Source organism: Echinops telfairi, unplaced genomic scaffold (genome assembly GCF_000313985.2).
Source record: "Echinops telfairi isolate 266 unplaced genomic scaffold, ASM31398v2 ScPeMD7_1713;HRSCAF=2227, whole genome shotgun sequence".
In the NCBI taxonomy this organism is placed as follows: domain Eukaryota; kingdom Metazoa; phylum Chordata; class Mammalia; order Afrosoricida; family Tenrecidae; genus Echinops; species Echinops telfairi.
In genome coordinates this window covers 16,258,089-16,268,410 of record NW_022105611.1, presented here as the reverse complement: position 1 = coordinate 16,268,410, position 10,322 = coordinate 16,258,089, and the positions used below count along the sequence as shown (strand labels likewise).

Here is a 10,322-nt window from a genome sequence, read left to right as displayed (position 1 = left end):
CATTTAAAAAATATTTTCCTTTCAGATTGTCTTTAGTATTTAAATAGATAAATGTTAAAGGCAGCCAAAAACCCGTTTTCTAAAACTGCAGAAAACAGTCATTGAGCACATTAACTTTGAATGTGCTTTTTTCATATGATGGGAGGGGAGCTTTAACAAGTTCACTGAAAAATGGAATCAAAAGATACAATTCATACAAGTTTTGTTTTATGTCACCGGTGGCAATTCCCACAATCTAGCATGCCTTATCTCATTTCTTCCTTGTACTTCGACAGCCATTCCTCCTTTCCTTCTGAACTTTGTCCGTGGCAAATGCTGAGCTTGGGAACAAAAGGAAGTCTGAGGGGGCAAGGCAGGGCTGTAAAGTGGGTGGGCTGAGGTTCCAACAAAATACTCAAGGACAGCCCTTGCTACCCTGTAAGAGGTAGCAGATGCATTGTTGTGATGAAAAATAATTCCCACATGCAACTTTTTTGACCCTTTCTCACCAATGCAGTTTCCAATGTTCTTAAAATGTCTTCTTAGTAAGCCCCATGACCACCTTGTGTTCATCAAGAGCTATCAGATTATCTCTTTGGAATACCGAACAAAAAAACCAACAAACCAAACAGCAGTGGCCCTCCTTTTGAGCCGACCTCTCTGTTTTGCACTGAGCGGGCTCCAGAGAGCCCCTTGAAGCTACTGTTTGGACAGGCTCTTCTCTTTCTTCTGGAGGCACTCCGAGGTGATTAAGACAGTGTATCACTGAGAACTTGTTTGCAGCCATCCACGCATCACAGCGACGTGTTGACACACTCTTTGTTTGGAGTAAACTCATGCATGTGGGAGCTGGAATGCTACTAACAATACTACTTTTTCTTACCCCCTCACACCTATATCAGATGATTCTGCAACGGAGTTTCATTCAATAAGAGCACATCAATACAGAAAGTCTAATACTCACCCCATGACACACTCCTAGCTGAACGGAAGAAAACGTGAGCTCCATGGTTTGGTCTCACTCTGCGCTCTCTGTGTTACAGGAGGAAGTCTAACGGGGGCTGTGTTTAATCCAGCGCTGGCACTTTCACTACATTTTAACTGTTTTGATGAAGCATTCCCTCAATTCTTTATAGTGTATTGTCTGGCTCCTTCTTTAGGTAAGTATATTTAATAGGTTTGAAAAATTAGGCCTTAAAATATGTGATCACTGTAATATGTCAATTCTCACAGGCACAAATATAAAAATGGTAGAAAACGTGTTTGGACATTTTATTTTGTGTAGTTTCCTTTACAATATTTTTACCTAAAAAGAAAGGTCAGTTAGCTTCCAGCATGACCCCACTTTGAGACGTTCTGAGAAGGACAAAACATGAAGAGTCCAACCTTCCATCAAAGGGAAAAATTAAAGCGTTTCTTTCTTGAATTTATGAGCTACACATATACTATAGTTTCTTCGACTCGTGTTTCAATGAAATAAATAAAATGAAATAAAGTGAAATAAAATGATGAAATAAAGTGTACTTTTAATATGTGTAGCTTAAAAATTATCCAAAAGTCCATTCCTACTATTTCTATCTGGATCAAGTATGTAAAACCCCAACAAATATATAATAACTGTAATCAAAATGGGCACTTCCTTAGTTATATAAATTATCAACATTTTGAAGTTTTTGCTTAGCCACCTATATTTCAAGCCTGTGATTATCATTCATAATGTTAATATTAAGCTATCTAGACCTCTGTTCAATTCTTGCCCAGTTCGTGTTTTGCTCTATTTTTCTAATAACCAAAAAAGATGGTGCACATATAAAGGAGCACTGGCCAAATGTGTATAGCCACCACACTTTCCTCCTCCCACTCAGCTTCTATTCCCTTATCACCCACTATCTATTATGCTAAACCACCCATCAATAACCCTACCTATAGGTCTCAACACTAAGGCAGTCAGAGCCCAAAACCCTGCATTTTAAAGCTAGTAGTGGCAGCTTTTTTTCAGATAGTATTTAAATTAAGAGTCAATGAAAACTTAACTAGGCTGGTCTATCAGTAGTTGGAAAAACTCCTCCAATATATCTTACTTGAAGCCAACATTAGGTATAGAACTGTTATTGGCTTTCAATTACAATGTTAAGAATAAGTTCAGTATACTAAAGAATCATTTCATCTACTACTTCAAGGAACAATAAAAGTAGGCCTTCCAAGAATGTTAAGTCAAAAGACATTCTCTGTAAAAGAACTATGACTCTTGTCTGAAAACACATGTTTTCCACCCCAAAACACTTAAAAATTTCTTTCTGGAAGAATATACCAGAAAAGTTCCATGACAGACGAAAAAAAGCTCAAAACCTCTCCCCCCTCAGAGAGCACACAGAACAGAATGGTAGGGTAGAAGGAACGTATTCCCTGTGGGTTGGTATCCGCCACACAGGTAGATCACATTACTTATGGCCATTATCAGAAGATTAACAAAAGATTATTCCGCAAAAACAAGCTCCAACACCCATACAAAAACTAAGTGTACTTAATTTCTTTGCTATCTATGCAAGAGATCTTGTACAAGTGAAATGTAAACTTTTTTTTTTAATGTAAACTCTTGTAACTATCTAAGACCAGGTTTAGTTTGCTGAAAATATAACTTTTTGTATGTTACAAATACTGTTTTTACATATTCAAAGGCCACCTGTGTCAAACAAGTCTATCAGTGCCATTTTCCCAATAGCATGTGCTTAAGGGTCTCTGTGTTACATTTGCTAATTCTCACAATGTCTCAAACACTTTCATAATGCTGTTATGCACTTACTAGTCCGGCATGTACTATAAACCTAACTCATAGGCACTGGGAAACAAAGCATGTCATGTGACTTGGTTTGCTGTGAAATTCGTTTTATTGGGATATGGCACCACACCTGCAACAATAGACCCAACAAAACAGGTTCTGTTGCTGGTTTTGGGTTAAAGAGGCATGTTCCTTTATTTCTTTAAGCGATTTATGAATGAGAAATAGAAAAGATACCTTTCCAATATATACAGATTAAGAAATACACATGCAAATAAACGGCAGTGTTCAGAATATTAAATTCTGGCTTACCCTTGAATTTTGTCATAAGAGAAGTTATATTCCCAGTGGGGGGAAAAAAAGACCCAAGTTAAAGTCACAATTACACTCTAAGAAAAGTTAAGAAATTCTAATTTATAGGTCATTCAAAGATCGAAATAGATGAATCAGAAAAACAACCCAAAGTCAAATTAGGCAACTCCATTGAGAAAGATGAGTAATCTCCAAAAAGATCTATTTTCTTCTCAAACAAGCAAGGATTCAGTCCTCACTGTTTCTTGTTGCTTTTTGTAATGGAGGCAATGACTTAAAATGGTAGGAAGGTAACTAAATGAATGCAGGTAGAATAACTCGCTAGCTTACACATTTCATAATAAAACTTGGCATATGCTATATTTCTATGAAAATGCAAGTCCATTTTTAGAAAAATGTTTTAAATGTAAAATCTTATTTTCTAGCTCAGATCACATCATGGGGATGCTTGTTTCATTACATAACAACCAAACCACTGACAACGGCCACACAAAACAAAGCATCATTTTGAGGGACACAATTCTATCCATGGCAGGGATTGTTTCTGATTTTATTTTCCTTTCTTTCATTTGATTGCAAACGACTTATCTTGTTAAACTGTTACAATATCTATGTCAGCCATACCTTAAGTTTCCTATTGTTGCCAAACAAGAGTAAATTAATTTCAAATTTGCATGTGATAAACTCATTCTCAATCTAACTTTTAACTGATCTAGAGCTTTAAGCCTAAATAAATAAGATTTTAAAAGGGGGCAAAAAAAAAATCAACCATTACAGACTCCCCTTTGAGAAAGTGACTGAGCCCTTACGCCTCATTCCTCTCTTCTGCCACTGAAAACCTAACTAGTTAACAGCTACATACTACAGTGAAAAAGGAATAACCAAATCTTTTTGTAAGAAGTAAAACCAGAATGCTCCGTGGAAGCAAGGATAGTGTCTCCCGTACTTTGGACTTGATATCAGGAGAGACTAGTCCCGGGAAAGGACAACATGCTTGGGAATAGGAGAGGGGCAGTGAAAAAGAAAAGCCTTCAACAAGATGAAGTGACAGTGGCTGCAACAATGGGCCAAACGTAACCACTGTGAGGCTGGCGCAGCAATACCATTTTAAGTGATCAAAATCTTGAGACTTGTTAGGAATTCAGGTCAACGATTTCATGAGTCGGAACCAACTCAAGGCACCACCACCACCTCCACTACTCTAGATTTGTCCACTGTAACCTCCGAAGTGAAGATTTCTCTTTGTATAAAGAAACTAAAATGTCAGCATTGGCTGAAATTTTGTGTTAAATATTTTTCTTGATACATTTTTAAATGCTATTAATTGCTGAGATTAATGGATAAAAATGTAAGAGATCAAATAACCTAGCATACTGTTTGTGTGTTCCAAGTGAAAACTCAGTGCTCAGTTGCTTTATGCTCTTGGTTCCCTTCCTGGGGCTTGACAGGGGAGAACATGGTGCCATTTTAAAAGGTCAAATGGAGATTCAAGTCTAGGGTTTCTCACTTACCAAATCAACAAGGAGCCAGAAGTAAAAGTAGCAACCTTTGGGTTTTGTGTATTCTCTACATTACTTAAATCCTACTAGTACCCAATTTTGAGGGGGGAAAATATGAGAATAGATTTAAATGTTTCATCTAGTCTTAATTTTAAATTATACCCCTGAGTGGTTATGCACTTCTTTTAAGGTGTGTTTTGATTTTATTTGACTATTCTTTTTCTTTCAGGTATATTGTTGATGGGTCTGATGTTCAACCTTTTCCTTCCCTGGCTGCACAACAACCATGTGCTTAGTAAAAGGGAATGAATATTTCCAAAGACTCAGACTAAGTCACATGGCCATCCAGCTGGACGTGGTGTGGTTTTTTTTATCACCTCACATTCAACACAATGGCTGCAATGGAGCCTCTTCACTGTTAAGCTTCCTTTGAAGAAGCTGTCTTATAGTTTCCAACACCATGGGGACTTAAAAAAAAACTGATGTGAAGTATCCTGTGTTTCTCAGTTACGAGGGGTTCTTTTGATTAATGTATTAAATGCTGCTAGAAAAGATTCATTAAATATAAATCTCAAGTGATAACAGTGGTGAACTTTAGTGGGGAAAAAAAGAGTACTGGGAAAAGGGAAAGCAAGGTGATGTACATGGTAGGACCAGAGAAGAGAAGTGTGTGTATATCAAGTGGTAGCGGAATGAATGAGAGTTTAAAGTCTAACCACCAGTCATTCTGACCAAACTGGAGGTGACTTTTCACCGAACACCTTACACAATGATACTATCAACAGTGTCATCTTTCAATAGGAAAGGTGCATTTGCAAACAGATTATATATCCACTTACACTAAAGGGGTTACCTAAATTTAACACATACTCTAATCGAATATCTAAGATAATTTCCTCTAAGTAGACAACTCACAACTTGGAGTCATTACTCTTTCTAAAAATGTAATAAAATAGAGCACCCACAGTTAAGATGAAAGGTTTTCACATGCTCATTTGATCCAAACAATGACCTTAAGTAGTAGTTAGAACATGTATTTTTAATTTCTGTTTTACAGATAAGGAAACGAAGTCTAGAGGGGTTCTTTGTCATGACCAAGGCCACAGAGAGCCAGATGGCATTTTGCGACTTCTTATTTCAATCCAAAAATTCCATTTGATCCCAGGACTAATGGGAAATTTGACCATTTTGAAGGAACTTTAAATACTTTCTACAAAGAATTTATTTTATTTTATTAAAGATTTAAGAACTAAGTTATTTTTGGTGTTGTCTAAAGAATTCTCTTGTTTTCCTGTAACAGATACTCTATTATTATCTTAGGCCTAATTTTCATAAAAAACTTGGGCAGCAAAACAGATTAAACCTTCAAAAGAAGTTCCATTACCAGGGATAGAATTGCAAGTAAGAAACTGGAGAGAGACAGGGTCTCTTTGAGAATTAATCAACTCACAGGCAACTGATAAGCTGCCAGGTAATCTAAGTAGTGCTTGGGGATCAGCTTGTAGGCAACTGATAAGCCGCCAGGTAATCTAGTAATGCGTGGGGATCAGCTTGTGGATAGTCACCCTGCTCACACCTGTGTACTGGGCAGTGCACTAACTCTACTCAGCAAGGCCAGGAAGACGCCAGTTTAACAATTACGGACTTTGACTCCGGAAGCAGCTACATGTACGAGTTGAGTATTTGAAAAAGAATTCACAAAATGGTGACCGCATGGCTAAATGCTGTTTCTGACATGTTTTATTTGACTGACACAGTATTTTAAAAACAATTTAGGCTAATATTTTGTCTTTCTGACACAAAAATCCCAATTCCAACTTTTCTTGGAAAAAAACCCAAAAGATCCAGCAATAGCAACCACACAGTGCAATGGTTCTCTTCCGAATGGTTCCTTACACTGACTCACTTGTTTCACGATCATTTTTTCTTATAACAAAATATTTTCACTAATCTCTGTGTTTAAAGAAAAAGGAAAGTACTAATTATGAATGCACCCAGCCCCTAAACTCCACCTGTCAGACTCTGAGCTTGGGGTTTCTAATGACCTTGCTGTCTCAGCAGCCCTTTCAAGAGGTGGCTTTTCTCTCTCCCTCACCTCTCAGGTTCCTGGGTCTGGACTTGGAGTAGCTTTCCTTGCTTGCACTGCTGCTTCTGGCCACGCTCCTTCAGTTCAAGCTTGTCACCAGGCCATGCTGTCTGCTCGCCACCCAAGACTTTCTTGCTGTAGTTACCTATGGTATCCTCCTCTCAATTTCCCACGCCCATCCCCCCAATTCCTTTAAGATCTTAACTCCTGTCTCCTTCTCACTCTCTATACTACTAGTTATAACCTACACACACACACATCAAAAACAAACTCACTGCCATCAAGTAGATGTTGACCCATAACAACCCTATAGGACAGGGCAGAACTGCCCCTATGAGTTTCCGAGATGGTTATTGTTTACGGGAGTAGACCCAGGTGGTTTGGAACTATTGACCTTGCAAATCGAAGCTGAACGTGTAATCACTGTACCATCAAGGCTCCTCCTCCTCAGTTATACTTCCTGGTTATACCAGCACTCCTGCTGCAGTAATCCTGACACCTTCCCTCTTGGGGAACTTCTGTGTACCTCGCATATCTTTCACCCCACTCAAGCACTCACTTCTCCTTAACCAGTTTAAATCATTTGGAAAATCATCACTATATTTGCATATACTTTTAACTTCCTTGTTCCTCTTATCTCTTCGATTACACTATTAAACACCACTTGATTAAATCCAACTAAGAATCTGGAAACAGCAGTAAAGAGCATTCTTAAGGAATCTTGCTATAAAAGGAAAGAGAGAAATGTAGAAATTAGCTAAAGAGGAAGCGGGATCAAGAAACGATTTTTCCTCTTTAAATATTAGAAAAATAATAGAATGTTTATATGCTGACGGGAATGATGCAATAGGGAGAAAATAAGATGATTTATGTACAACAGAGAGGGGAAATTTCCTGAGAACACACTCTTTTGGCTAGTGAATCTGAGATCTAGTGTACAACATAAGAAATAGGAGGAAAGGTATGAAGATAGGGACAGGAAGACTTAGGTAAGCAGACTGCTGGAAGTCCCCCAATGTTCTCTTGAAGCAGTCCAGTCAGACCTAAACTCAACAGCTTCACTGAAGCTCCACTGTACAGGATATCCATGGCTTCCAGGTGCAAGTTCTCACAGTTCTTACTACCTACTGGCATTATTTGACACAATTGATAGCGTTCTCTTCCTGAAGTTTCTTCATGTGCTTCCAGAATTTGCTGGAACTTGCTCCCTCAATTTCTTTTTGCTAGTTCTCCCTCCTTTTTGCAAAAGAGATGCTTGAGTGCCCCAGGGAGGGCTCACTCCTCTGAGCTCTTTTCTCCTGTGTCGCCATCTGGCTTTATAGCAAATATTAGACTCAAAGTTGTATCTCCAGCTTGTACAACTGCCCTGAACCTAAGACTCATATCCACTAGCAGGCTGGCTGACTCTATCTGGCTTTCTAATACACGTCTCAAGTTGATACTTGAAACTCTAGTTAATTCTAACTGCACAGCTTCTCTATTATATTGATAGGTACTTCTAGTTCATCCTTTATGAGGACACTTCAAAAGGTTCATGGAAAAATGGAATGACAAGATAATGGAATTTTCCCACTTTTTTGAAGCTCCCTCTTATTAAAGCAATGCTTTGGCAAACATTCTTTTTTTTTTTCTTCCCTTCTTTCTTTTTTATCAAAGCCATTTAATTAGGTTTTAATACAGACATCATTCCATAGAAATCACATCAAACATTATTGTACAATTGCTACCACAATCAATTTCCAAACATTCTTTTCCTTGAACTCCTTGACATCAGCTTCCTTTTACACCCACCCTCCTCCACTGTACCCCCAAGAAACCTGTATTCCACTTCTCGTCCCTACAGGTACATCAATGCTGGGTTACACAGACTGAAAAACATACAACACAATCTCAAGAGGGTCAGAACACAGAAATAAACCCCAATATGAACAAACAAAACAAAACATAAAATAAAATACAGAAAATGTTGAAAACCAGATCAAGCCTAATGTGCGTCAGAGGGATAAACTGATAAGGTTTTAACCATTCAAGCCAGGTTTGTCATTTTGCTTTTGTTTTGTTTCGTTTTGTTTTTAACGTATGGACTGATTTTCACTTTTTAAAAAAAAGCATTTTATTAAGGGCTCATACAACTCTTATCACAATCCATACATACATCAATTGTGCAAAGCGCATTTGTACATTCATTGCCTGGCAAACATTCTTGAGCATGTATTTTCTGCCTCATGTATGTGGTTCTCTAGGTTAGAAGCAAGTTTTCACACTATTTGGTCCAATAACAGCGGTTTAACCCAAGATACCAACTCTTCTTACCCAGATTACTGCACTACTTCTTATTCCTATTGTCTGCGTGATCCCATGAAAACAATCGGATCATGTTATAGCTTCCCACTGCATATTAGAAAGATTATATTCTTCCAATTATAACAAAACTATAAGCAACTGATGCTGCCCTATCCTGCAACTGCTTGTGAGTTAAACCACATTATCAGAAAACACAGATGACTATCCTGGAATGTGAGGGTTAAAACCACATACTTTAAACGCTCCAAAAAGCATACACATAAAGACTCCACAACCTCTGGTATTAACACTCTTCAACTCACCCAGAATATAAATCCCTGGAGCCTCGGCATCTTCTATTTGCTGCAGTAACCTTTTACCTACTCTCTTTGCCTCTAGTCCTCATTGAGAAATTACGTAGATTTCATATAGATCACTACTATATAGCTACTTCTCAAGCAAACCCTATTTTAAAATACCTTGAGAATGGGTGAACCCACATATGGTTACCCATCTTCTGTAGCCAATACATAGTGATTATATTCTGAGCAGTAGCCCTTACTAGGATTCTAATAGACTTATTGCTATTTTATAGAAAGGAACTAGAATATATTTTTACCAGCATCTCTAGATCTACTGACTTTTTTTCTTTTCAGAGTTGTATTCTTACTCCATAGTTAGTTAATCTGCATGTCCTGAATGGTGCTGGAGCTTAGGTTCTTGTCTTCCCAGAATAGGAATTGACTTTGGGAGACAAGGAATCACTGAGAATTTTATCAAGAAATTTGTAGGGGAAGAAAAACCTTGGTAGTTCTTATTTCCCCCTGCATACACACACTCTTAAGCTCTAGTTGATTTTTGGGTAGTTTTACATTTCAGGCTTCATATGTATTACAAAAATGAGCTAATTATATATTTGTAGCTTCTTTTATTGTTACGAAAAGCATTATCACTGCTGGTGATAGTTAACATGTATACAGAAAGCTTCCTTTCTAGACACTGTCTTTTAATGTTGTTGTTTTACTGATTATATATCTAACATGCTGTTTTAGATGTATCAGTGATTCATATAAGCACTCAACTAATCCTAAAAACCAAAGTTATCTATCTAAAGGAGTTTCAAAAGCTTCATGAGAAAATTCCATTATCTTTTAATTCCACTTTTCTATAAGCTTTTTGAAGCCCCTTGCTTGGTTATAGTCTGCTATATATATTTAACGTTCTTATCCTATATAGTTGGTTTTTTAAAATCTTTTTCTTGGTGGCTTTTACAACTCATCACAATCCATACATCCATCCACTGTGTCAAGCACATTTGTGTATCTGTTGCCATTCTCATTCTCAAAACATTTGCTTTCTACTTAAGCCCTTGGTATTAGCTAAT

At 37.5% G+C, this 10,322-nt stretch overlaps 1 long non-coding RNA gene across 1 annotated transcript; it reads left to right on the top strand.

Annotated features, from left to right (window-relative positions):
- Nucleotides 1–1,016: 1,016 nt before the first annotated feature.
- Nucleotides 1,017–5,151, top strand: LOC123522050. The gene is made up of 2 exons (XR_006680354.1): nucleotides 1,017–1,139; nucleotides 4,799–5,151. It is a non-coding gene; the product is annotated as an uncharacterized LOC123522050 (long non-coding RNA).
- Nucleotides 5,152–10,322: the final 5,171 nt, after the last annotated feature.